The following is an 11,436-nucleotide window of genomic DNA, read 5'->3' on the forward strand; positions in this document are numbered from 1 at the left end:
AATTGCGTATTTTCTGTTTGCTGAACGAAAAACGCTAGTTTCCGGGAGAAAAAACCATGTGCCCTTGCCTGAGACCGACTAACTCAGCCTTGTGAAAAAGACTCATAAAAATTCCGGTATTCAAACTCGGGTCTTTTCCACCCGGCATGGGGAGGAGGGTGTCCTACCAACTGTGCTACCCCAAAGGCGCTATTTTATGAACAATGGATATAACGACTTTCTGATATAACGACCGTTTTCTCATTTTCCTACAGGGTGGTTATATAGAGCTTCGACTATACATGTATATTACAATCCTAACGAAATAAGGTTTCCAACTACTCCAAGTCCAATATGGAGGGAGGGATTTCTTTTTGCATAAGAATACGAAGTTTTTGAATAGCAATTAGTTCTTATAAAAAAAAGAAAAGAAAAAAGTATATATTTAAATGAGGCTTATTTAATTTAGCCTCATTTATTTTATTATTACATTATATTATCGATATGCGCAAAGTGAGTGCAGGTTTAAGAGAGACAGATGGTCTAGATTTAGAATTATAATGTCCTTCAAGCAAAAAAAAAAGGAGTTAAGGAGATTTAGCCACAAGAACGTTAATCCATTTATGGTAACCGTGGTCGAAATGCAGCGATGACGTCACAGTTCAAACGTGGAGTGCCCCAGGCCTTCTTTCATTCTTAGTTATAAAAAGCATAAAACCATGTTAGTCTGTTCAGTTAGGCATTTAAGGATTCTAAAAATATGTTTTTTATTAAAATTAGAAATTGCATTGATTTTATTTAATAATGGCAATAAATGATGTTTATGTAGATTCTTGTGTCTTTTATTTTTGTTATGTTCAACAACCTCCATGATGTGTGAAGATAAGAAGGATCTCAGCTAGGGAAAGCCACGCGTCTTTTAATTACTGGATGTTTTGGAAGGCTAACAAAGCAGAACGCTTTTTGTATATCCTGGAACGCTGATGAATCTGACATCAGCAAAATTTTGTTAATTATATTTGTTAATTAGCCAATAGCATAACTTACTGAAATTGTGATGGTATGTCCCGATTTCAATTACATGTAATGAGTCTCAAAATGAGTTCCCAATAAACTTTTCATTGTTCGTTCTTTCCTAGACTTTCCCACCTTCTTCCCGGTGAAGCTTCATAGGTGGATGAGAAGACAGGTGATCGCTGATCCCAAACGCCAAAGGAATTACCAATGTTCCATATGTGGCATGAGGTTTGCTGTCAAGTTCCACCTGCAGCGCCATCTGGATCGACACAGACTCTTCCGGCAAGCATTTGTGTGCCCGTGGTGTTCCAGGTCTTTCACCAGACGCGACAACTTAGTAAGGCACATAAAAGATCAACACAAATCGGAACAGTCAATTTAAAGAGCGCCACCTATCGTCTGTCCTCTATAACGTGTTCCTATATCGATAGCCAGCTTTTTCACCATACCAGAATTTCTAAGCGAATGGTGCCCAGTTTACATATCTGTCCAATTCTAAAATATGTGACGTTGAGCACGTGTTGAACCTGTGTAATTTTTTTTTTTAGCTCTCGCTATCCATCCGGTGTAGACTTTTTTCGGATAGCAGTGCTGTTTATTGTTGTGAAGCCCTTATGTTGATTTTTCATCGTTGCCATGGTTTCGTGACTTTTCTATTAAGTTTTATTCTGTGAAGTGTATCTCTTCAATTGTAAACCAAAGTCATTTTAAATCCATGAAAAAAAATGGATTTTTTGAAGAATAGTTTTAAAAAATACGCCTGTTATTATTGTTAAATAAATAAAGAAATATATAAATATATATAAACTATATTGAGAATCTGTGTCTTTTGATTTCTTGGTGTATACATATTGATTATATTTTGGTATTTTTAATAAATATTTAATAATAATATGGAACACGATAAAGAGCTAATCCGAAGGACACGTTAAATCTTTGTCTGAATGCCTGGGGGGTTAACAGTAGTAATTATAGCCCTGAGAGGGTCAGTTGGAATTCGGAGGGGGAGTGGCACTGATGCTTCCAGGCTACCCACCTCAGAGGCTTGTAAATTATTTTAATTCTTCCTGAATATTAGCAGATTTCACCTCAACCGCATCCTCTTGAGAAAATGTGCACTTCTGTTTTATTTTAATGAAGGCTTATTTTACTTTTGCCAATTTATTAAAAAAATAATAAAATCCTAGGAAATGATGAGATGATCTTTGGATTTTGACATGCAAAACAAATAACACTAATATCAGACTTCGCGTCTGTTATTCGAACCAGCTGGCGGGTTTTTCGAATTATTGGGATTCCGAATAACCGAGCGCGTCTAATAACATTAGACTTGTAACTATATAAATAAATAAACAATTTTTTGTCCATTTATGATAATCTATTGTGGCTAGAGAAGTAAATACAAGAAGAAAGGAAATTTTAAGTTTTTTCAAATCAATAGATTGGAGTGATCTTTGGTGTTCAGGGTCGGCCATTTATAGCTACATTATGGGCTTGAAACAGAGACTTCTACTGACACTTTATCAGCGAATGACTTTGACAAAGTATTGTTCATTAGTATGGCTATTACTCTTTCGTGTTTTTCATTAGGAATGGGTTCGATTCTTCTTTTTTTTTTCTGTTGGAGTCATTCATGTTGCGTTACATATTTAAACAGTATTTCTAACGTGAAAATTTCTTCACCCAGATACCGACGCAGTTATCCAGGAGGCCATGTGGTTCGAAGTGGAGTCGGACAGTACCCCGAATTCCAGAAGACGACACCAGTGTCCCTACTGTCACGTGGTACTCTCCCGATCCGAACATCTGCGGCGACACATGAAATGCCACATGTCCATCCGGAACTTGATAGTGTGCGACATATGCCAGAACAGTTTCACACGTAGAGACAACATGTTGCAGCACAAGCGACTCGTTCATGGGATGCCCAAGTGAACGCTGCCTTCCCAGAATTCCAAAGTCTATCTTTTATATTTGAATGCTTTGTTGTTGTATCAAAGAGTTGAATAAATAATCTGTTTACTATACAGTTCTGTACTTGAGTCATTTGCTTCATATAAATACGTTGTTCCCCTCATACTCAACGCCATCTGTTGGCCTTGGCCAACGTACAGAACACCGTTGTTTAAGTGCACTTATACTGATGCGATCTAACGTACATTGTAGACTTCTTTCAGTATGATGTTTCGACGTGTTAAGAGATCTTTAATGGAGATATTACCATGGCAGCATCAGTTCTACGCGCGCACAGACACACACCTCTAGTAACCCCTAAGTTCATGATTACTAATTTTAGATGAGTAATGCGAATTGTATTTGGTTTTAACAGTGTTTTTTTATTTCAACAAAATAGGCCGTCCGGACAGAGATTTGGGACTGTGGTTTGAAATAGGCAATAATCCCGATGTTCCATCCAGACAAAAGTCGGTCAAGAAGAACAGAAAATTCTGCCCCATCTGTTACCAAGCGTTTGTACGAGCCACGGTCCTGCGAAGACATATGGAATGCCACATGACCTATAGGGAAAAGGTCAACTGTGATATCTGCGGTCGGGCGTTTACTCGCCGGGACAACATGCTCTCACATAAGCGCCACTGTCATGCGCACGCTAAATAGTAAAAGCTCCCCACAACCCTCAGTCAAATTACAGAATTATGGCAAAGAGGATTGGCCTATTTCTCCGCTTTCTAAGAAAACTGGTTGAAGACAAGACAGCAAAAGTTATGGCGGCCACAAAACACCATCGTAAAGTCTATAAATTTAATTGATAAGTTATGATTGTACGAACTTTATTAGGAAATTTTGTGTTGTACGAATTATTGTGTCTGCTACTGTACATTTTTTGTTTTTATCAGCGCCATTACAGTTGAAGAGATGCCAATCAGCGTAGCTTTCACAGTTGCATCATCCTAATTTGAATTCTTCATCCCGATGCTGACTCAAATGTGAAGTGGGGAAATTTGAAATCCAGACATCGCTGAAATCGTACAGACTCTTAGAAGATTTAACCTAGTTGAGTTTATCTACATGTTGGTGACAACTTTCTTAATGTACATAACTGGAAATTGCGGTGTTAATATATTTAGATATTTTATGTTGTGGAATTGTCATTGATGAATTCATTTAGTCAACTCATTAAAATGGAAATTTCAAAGTGCATTTTCTGTATTTTTTATTCTGTTGTCTTTGAACACCAGCTGCAGTCGATGCGATGCGCACTAAAGTAACAAAACATATTTGCCTCTGCGCAACAGAGAACTTTGTAAATCTCACCGAAACCATAAGACAACATAACTTCTTAATTAACTGTTTATTGATTCCAATATTATCTTATTTTAACTATTTTTCCTTCCTCTTCCCCCAAACAGAACTCGAACCTGATCCAGTAGAACAGATTGGACTCTTGTTCCACGTCGACAATGACTTGCTGCCTCATACTATGAGTGTGGAGGATACTCGGTACAAACCGTATCGAGGGTATAAAAACACGGGTTGCCCCCTTTGCTACAAGGACTTCGGAAGACCACGTGACCTGAGGAGACATCTTAAGTGTCATATGTCTTACCGGGAGAAAGTAAGATGCGACATCTGTGGTAGGGAGTTCACTCGCAAAGACAACATGCTCTCCCATAAGCGACACCAACATAGGAAGAGCAAATGATATCACCTAACCCGAATCCAGTCGGGTTCTCCAAGCAAAACCGACCGTGCCTTAGAACTGTTTCTGCATTTTGTACTAACGATCTGTTTTATAATATTAAACTAACTTAAAAATGTTTATTCTTTTGTTTATATCTTGTTAAATGTATTTACTATTTGGCAGGGCTTTTGAAAGAACTATCCAACATTCATCTATTAATAAAATAAAGAATGCTGTTATTCTTTTGTACGAAGTGAGTGAGTTTTCATTACTTTTGATAACGTAGTGTGTGTCTCAAATAGCAAATACTTGTCCAGTTCATGCCAAAATCGAATCTTAAACTCTAACCCAAGACATATTTGCATTTGATATATCGCTTAGTATTTTTGGAGTGCTGGTAGCTCTCTCTGTTGGATGACGATAGTTATCCTTGAGTTTATGAGAATCATACGTGGTTAATTTGCATATTTTCTTCAAAAACGCTGGCAAAAATACATAAATATTTGATTTAGCAACTTGATGAAGCTTTATTCTACACCAGTACAAAACCATTAAACTTCATAAAATACTCCATAAATATCTGGATCATTTATTAACAATATTTTTTATTATTTTTTTTTTCTCTAATAGCTTTTTGGAGTTACTCCTATGGAGATCTAGACCTTTGGTTTGAGACAGACGGAGGGGAGTTTGTAGATTTTCGAAGAAGATTTGACATAAACGCTGAGGTCGCATCAAAACTCACTAGCGTTGCTGGAACGTCCAAGAAGACGCGAATGACTGCAAAGATGAAGAGGAAGACGAAGGTCACGGCAAAAGTCCGAAATACAAAGGTCACCACCACCAAAGTAAAGAAGACCAAGGCGACCACACAGGTCACAACAAAGGTCAAAAAAACCCAGGTCATGGCGCAAATCAAGAAAACTCGAGTTTCGGCAACGAAGAAGGCAAAACTGAAGAAATCGCGGTATTCGAAAGGGATGAAAAAAAGTCGAGTGAAATCGGGGTCAGTAAAAGCGAAGGTTGGTGAAGTGAGGTCGTCAATAAAAGCGAAGGTTGGCGAAGTGAGGTCGTCAATCAAAGCGAAGGTTGGCGAAGTGAAGTCGTCAATAAAAGCGACGGTTGGTGAAATTCCAGCCCTGGATGGAAATCGCGAAGAACCAGGACCCACAACGGATACTCGCGTGGTCCTAAGTCCCTACCAATGTCCCGTCTGCTGGAAAGTGTTCTCGCGGGTCCCTGATGTTCGTCGCCACTTGCCCATTCACCAGAAACACCGGAAAAAGGTCAAATGCGACATCTGTGGTCAACTGTACTCCCGTAGAGACATTATGTTGGAGCATCAGCGACTCATCCACTATGGGAAGAGTTATAGAAGAAAATATAGTGCAGTTAATAAATCTGCTGGGGGAAAGGGGTAGTTAATTATGGTTGCATGTCTTCTTTTAAATGTCTTCTGTACTTCAGGTAAAAGTTGCTATAAATTCTCTTATGTCATTGGATTTTTTGTGTTTAGTTTTAAATTTAATTGCAGCTGTTATGAATCAGTATTTATATATATATATTCTAAACACATTATTGGATTTTCTCGTGCTCTGGCAGCAAGATTTTACTGTACGAAGCGCCCCCTTGTGATCAAGAAGGTCTTTAATTCCAGTGTGATCAAGACAAGAGGTATATTTTATAAACTACATTTAAACTAATATAAGACAGTGGTTTTCAAACTTCTGTGCCAAATAAAAACCCAATTTTTTTTTTTAATATTTATATTTAAAATATTAAATATTTAAACTTATATTATTGTGGAATATTTTATATAAAAAACAAACTATTCTTGCCAAAATGAGGAGAAGCGTAGTTTTGAGAGCCATTTTCCCAGAGGGAGATCGTAACTTTGATCTTTATTGGGATGCTTTTAGCATCCAAATTTTGTATTTAGTGCGTATGTGTGTAGCGTATGACTGGATATCTGTTCTTTGTGTATTATACTTTATTAAATAGTTTAGCAAGATGTACCTGAATGCCCAAATTACGAAGAAAGGTTAGTGGGGCTTTCATCAAGGTTCCCATACACATTATAACACATCTCTACGATAATCAAACAATATTTTAAGTATAGGAACGTTTCAAGGGTTATTATACATCTTCTTTCTCAGAGTGACTGCTTCGTTGATATTGCACACGTGACGTCATTACATGGCTGATATTACAAAAGTACTACACATGTGTGGATAATTTCTTTAATCTGTCAATTCTGCAGATAACGTTGCGAAAAATAGATATGCGCGAATGACCAATTACTGTCTGGGTGCGCATATCTACTCACTAATTTTTTTCAGTTTCAGTGCCATAGTTAAGTTTTTTTTTTGTTGTTGTTTGTTTTCTCCATTCTCACATAACACCAGGATTTTCACATTGTGACCAAACAAAACATTAATTAATATTCTGAAATTATTTTATTCAAACTATCGATGTGCGGTGTCTTAATTGTTTTCTTTCTCCCAAACAGAACGCTTCAGCTGTGCCCTCTGGTTTGAAGTAGACTCACAGAATGAACCCGACACGTCAAGGAAGAGGACAAGTGAATCGCCAGAACTGGAAATAATTGGAGAAATTCCAAGCTCTGCAAAAAGATCCAGAAAAATGTTATCAAAGCAGAAGAAGAAAAAGAAGAAAATAAAAAACAAGACGAAGAATAAGAATGAAAAAGTCACAAAGAAAACTAAAGACAAGAACAATAAGGATTCGAAAAAAAACAAGAAGATAAAGGCAAGAAAAGAAAAGGTAGCAGTTACTCTGAGGGATACACAAACACAAACCGAAGTGGGGACCAATGAAAAGCAGACACCCAGCGAACTAAACATCGAACCTTTGAATGTGTTTGGTGAAAAATGCGTGGTAATGGTGAGCGAAATAAAGGTGGAACCAGAGAGCAATGATAATGAATCAATAGTGAGTATCACAGAGATTATAAGCGCGAATAAAATAAAGATCGAACCCGGACTCGATGATAACATTGAACCAGGGATAAGTGTTATTGATGTTTTACCAGAGAAAAAAACAGGGATCGAACCATTGGTCATTGACCCTTGCAGTTTAGCAGAGAAAGAATTAGAGATAGATAAAGCTTACATTTTACCTGATTCGGGAATTGGAATAGGAAATGAAGAGACCCATATCTTGAAAGAGCAAGAATTGGGAGTCAGACCGGGGATCAGTATGATTCACATTTTACCAGAGAAAGAAACGAAGACTGAACTGGGAAACGATGATCCTCACAAATTACCGCGTATGGAAGTAGAGACCAGACTAAGAATCAGTGAGACCCACATTCTAAGAGAGAAAGAAGCAAGGATTAAACTGAAAAGAATCACTGAGAAAGAAGCAAAGATTGATTTGAGAAAAATCAGTGATACCCACATGTTGCCAGAGAAAGAAGTCAGGATTAAATTGAGAAGACTCAGTGCAACCGACATTTTTCCAGTGAAAGAAATGGACATCAAGATAAGGACCGATAAAAAACAGACGGATTCAGGAGTCAGTGAGAGACAGATTGCAAAAGTGAATGAAACAGAAACAGAACCAAATACTGAAACTGCAGATATTGTACTGGGTGTTAAAACGACTCAGGAGTCAACAGAGAATGAACTGAGGATTGAACCAGAGAATGTTGAAGAACCAGTTGAGGTAGAAATTAGTGGAGGAGAGATTGTCAAAGTAAATGAAACGAAGATAAAACAGGAGTTGGATGAAAAACAGTTAAAACTGGACATCAGTGAAACTATGATGTTAATAAAGAAAGAAATAGAGGCTGAACCAGAAAAGATTGAGCAACCAATGAAATGCACATCTAGTCGAAGGAGGAGTAGTATAAGTGGGTGTCAAGGAAAACAGCAAGGTTCAAATAAAAGACGTCGAAAACCGTTGATGTAAACATCTGGCGAACAGGACTGTTTTGTATTACAAGTTTACCCAAAAACACTTTAATTCGATTTGCCAGAGAAAATGCATCTTGACAAGCTAGCCTGTGAATTAGTATTTCTTGCTACTGCAGAAGGAAAGTTATTCGTGTAGATTTTGATCCACGAAGGAACTCGCTCAACTCGTCAATCATGGGCGCAGTTGCTGTATGGTTGTCACAAATTTATTCGGCACTTTCAGTCATTACTGAAGAGTACTTGCCTCGAACATCCAAACTAATTCACTGCTAAAGCTAACCAAGGTAATCCAAGCATACCCCTCAACTAGATGAACTTTTGAAACAGATTTGCATCGTTTTTCTAGACAATGGCCGACCAAAGAAGCACTACAAATTGATTTTGCTGTGATGAAAACATTAACAGCACTCAACGATAAATTATGCTCCTTACAGTTCTAAGGAGATTCTAGTGTTTGCCGATCTCCTGTTGAATATTTAGTGAGAAATATATTTGTTGTATATCATTAAATGGCCTATGACTTGCATATTGTCTTCTTTCCTTATCTACTCAATAATTTAAACTATATTTCCAAAAGTAACTGAACACTTGCATGTTTTCAGTAACCTTTTATTTAATGTTTAATTATACATTGAATCTTTGTCGTGGCTAATAACAAACCATAGTAAGCATATTTTATTAACCATATTCAATAATTTTAAAATTTCTGTTGACTATTTCATTAACTTCGTTCCCTCTCTTAATATCCTTTGGACATTCGTAATCATGAGAGATTTTTTGTACATCTTGGTACAAAATTACATTAAGTTAACGTTAACTTACCACCACCCTGCTTGCCATTTACCCAAGAAACAATGTGTGATAGATATTGAATTCGGACTTCGGAACATTGTCCAAAAAGACTTAATCGTTCAACAAGTAAACCAGGTAATGAATAACATAAAAAATCCGCGGCTTCCAAAATTGAGCAGACATGAAAGTACAGCTTTATATGACCTTCAAAAATAGAAGGACATCGTTATAAGGACAAGGTTTACAAACAAATTTTGGTTTGCCTATGGGCTGAATGACTTAATATCAGAGATTTACCTTCTTGCGATTAAACGCATACATTTGACACCTCCCTTTTTACGCTTGAACCTACGATTGAACGCATACATTCTTATCAAGGCTCGACGCAGTGTACTATGGATCTGAGGGTAAAACAACATGAGTCCTCAGTTCGCCGGCCTCGAGCAGGTGCGTCGGACTTGGCTTTTCCTGCTATTAACGAAAGCCACTCTTTTTCATTTAACGAAGTCAAAATACTCAGTGTTCAACGTAACTACATAAAATTATTAATCGCAGAAACTCTGGAAATTAAATTACACGAAAATTCTAATGTTCGTCGTCCATATCTTATTTCTCATTTGTGGTCATTTGTACGCATGTGCCAAAATATCAAATAATCTCTATATATTAAATTTCCGATACACACCCTTCGCGTTACTTTTATCCTGTGATCAAGACTTACTGTTGAACTTCAGGAAGGAAAGTCGTTTTAAATTTTTCAAAATTATTTATATCTTACGCCATAATCATTCTTCGTTTTAATTTTATTATTGGACAGATGTCTTCTTTCACTCATTGTTGTGTGTTGGTGGTTTGATGCGTTTTGGGGTCGGGTCGGGTTGGGATTCCTTTGGAAAATGCTAAGGGCAATGCCTTGACTTATCTCATTGATCTACTAACGTCTAGCGTGAAAAACAGTTTCTTTTATATTTGTTCCTAGCACATGAATGGCGCGTGTGGTCCATTAAAGACTAATTATAAATATTCAAAACAAATGGTTCATTTTTAACAAATCCCAGAAGTGTCTAGATACTTTTGCCAGTATAGTATATGTAATTTAGGGCTTCAAGAATCTATGCCTGACTACAATAAAAATTTGTTTTTATTCCAATTTTTTTTTTTTTTTTTTTCATTAACGACAAAATGTTTATGAATTATTAGGGTTGGTTTACTTGCTTGCAGGATGAAAAACGCGAGTTTCTAGGCAAAAAATCCATGCACTCACCCTTAACACCAATTAACTCAGAGCCACGAGGTAATAATAAAAGTACGTAAAAGGTCATCCCATCCACACAGAAGCGAATTTGGATCTTTCCACATGGAGCAGGAGGACAGCATTTGTATCCAACTGCGTGATCTGCAAAGATATTCATTCTGGAAAAGATTATTAGCTGTATTACACCAATTTTGAAGGTCTTGTACGTTAGTTGAGGTTATGATATTTTTATCACTCATTTGAGCAGAAAGTGCGATTTCAGGCGCGTATATATTTCATGAATGCAGAGCATATGAAAAACATTTGTTTGCTGCTTCGAATTGTAAACTGAGTGGACAGAAAACATGGGATACCTATCTAGTAACGGGTCAGCCACCTTTCGCCCGGATAAGGGCAGTCACACGACGAGGCATTGAGTCCACTAGTTCAGAAAAGCGTTCCACAGGTATTTCCATTCGTGCTTGCTGCATCGCTGTCCATAATTTCGCCACATTCCTGGTTGGAGGATCCAAAGCTCGAACGGACTTTTCCAGAGCATTCATGTAAGGTGAATGGGGAGGCCATTCCGTGGTGGTAAAATCTATAAAATGCTCTTCGAACCATGTTCTAGTCACTACGGCTCTGTGGGGAGGCGCATTGTACTGCTGGAAGAGTCCATTGCCCTGTGGGTGCACGATGACCATGAAGAGATGCAGATGGTCTGCAAGGATGGACACGTAACCTGCACCGATCAGAGATGCGTCTAGACGTACCAAAGGTCCCAATGTGTGCCAGTTGAACACGCCCCAGACCATTACCGACCGTCCATCTGCTGA

This window comes from Mastigoproctus giganteus, chromosome 13 (assembly GCF_048544385.1).
Source record: "Mastigoproctus giganteus isolate SK-2022 chromosome 13, ASM4854438v1, whole genome shotgun sequence".
Classification (NCBI taxonomy): Eukaryota; Metazoa; Arthropoda; class Arachnida; order Uropygi; family Thelyphonidae; genus Mastigoproctus; species Mastigoproctus giganteus.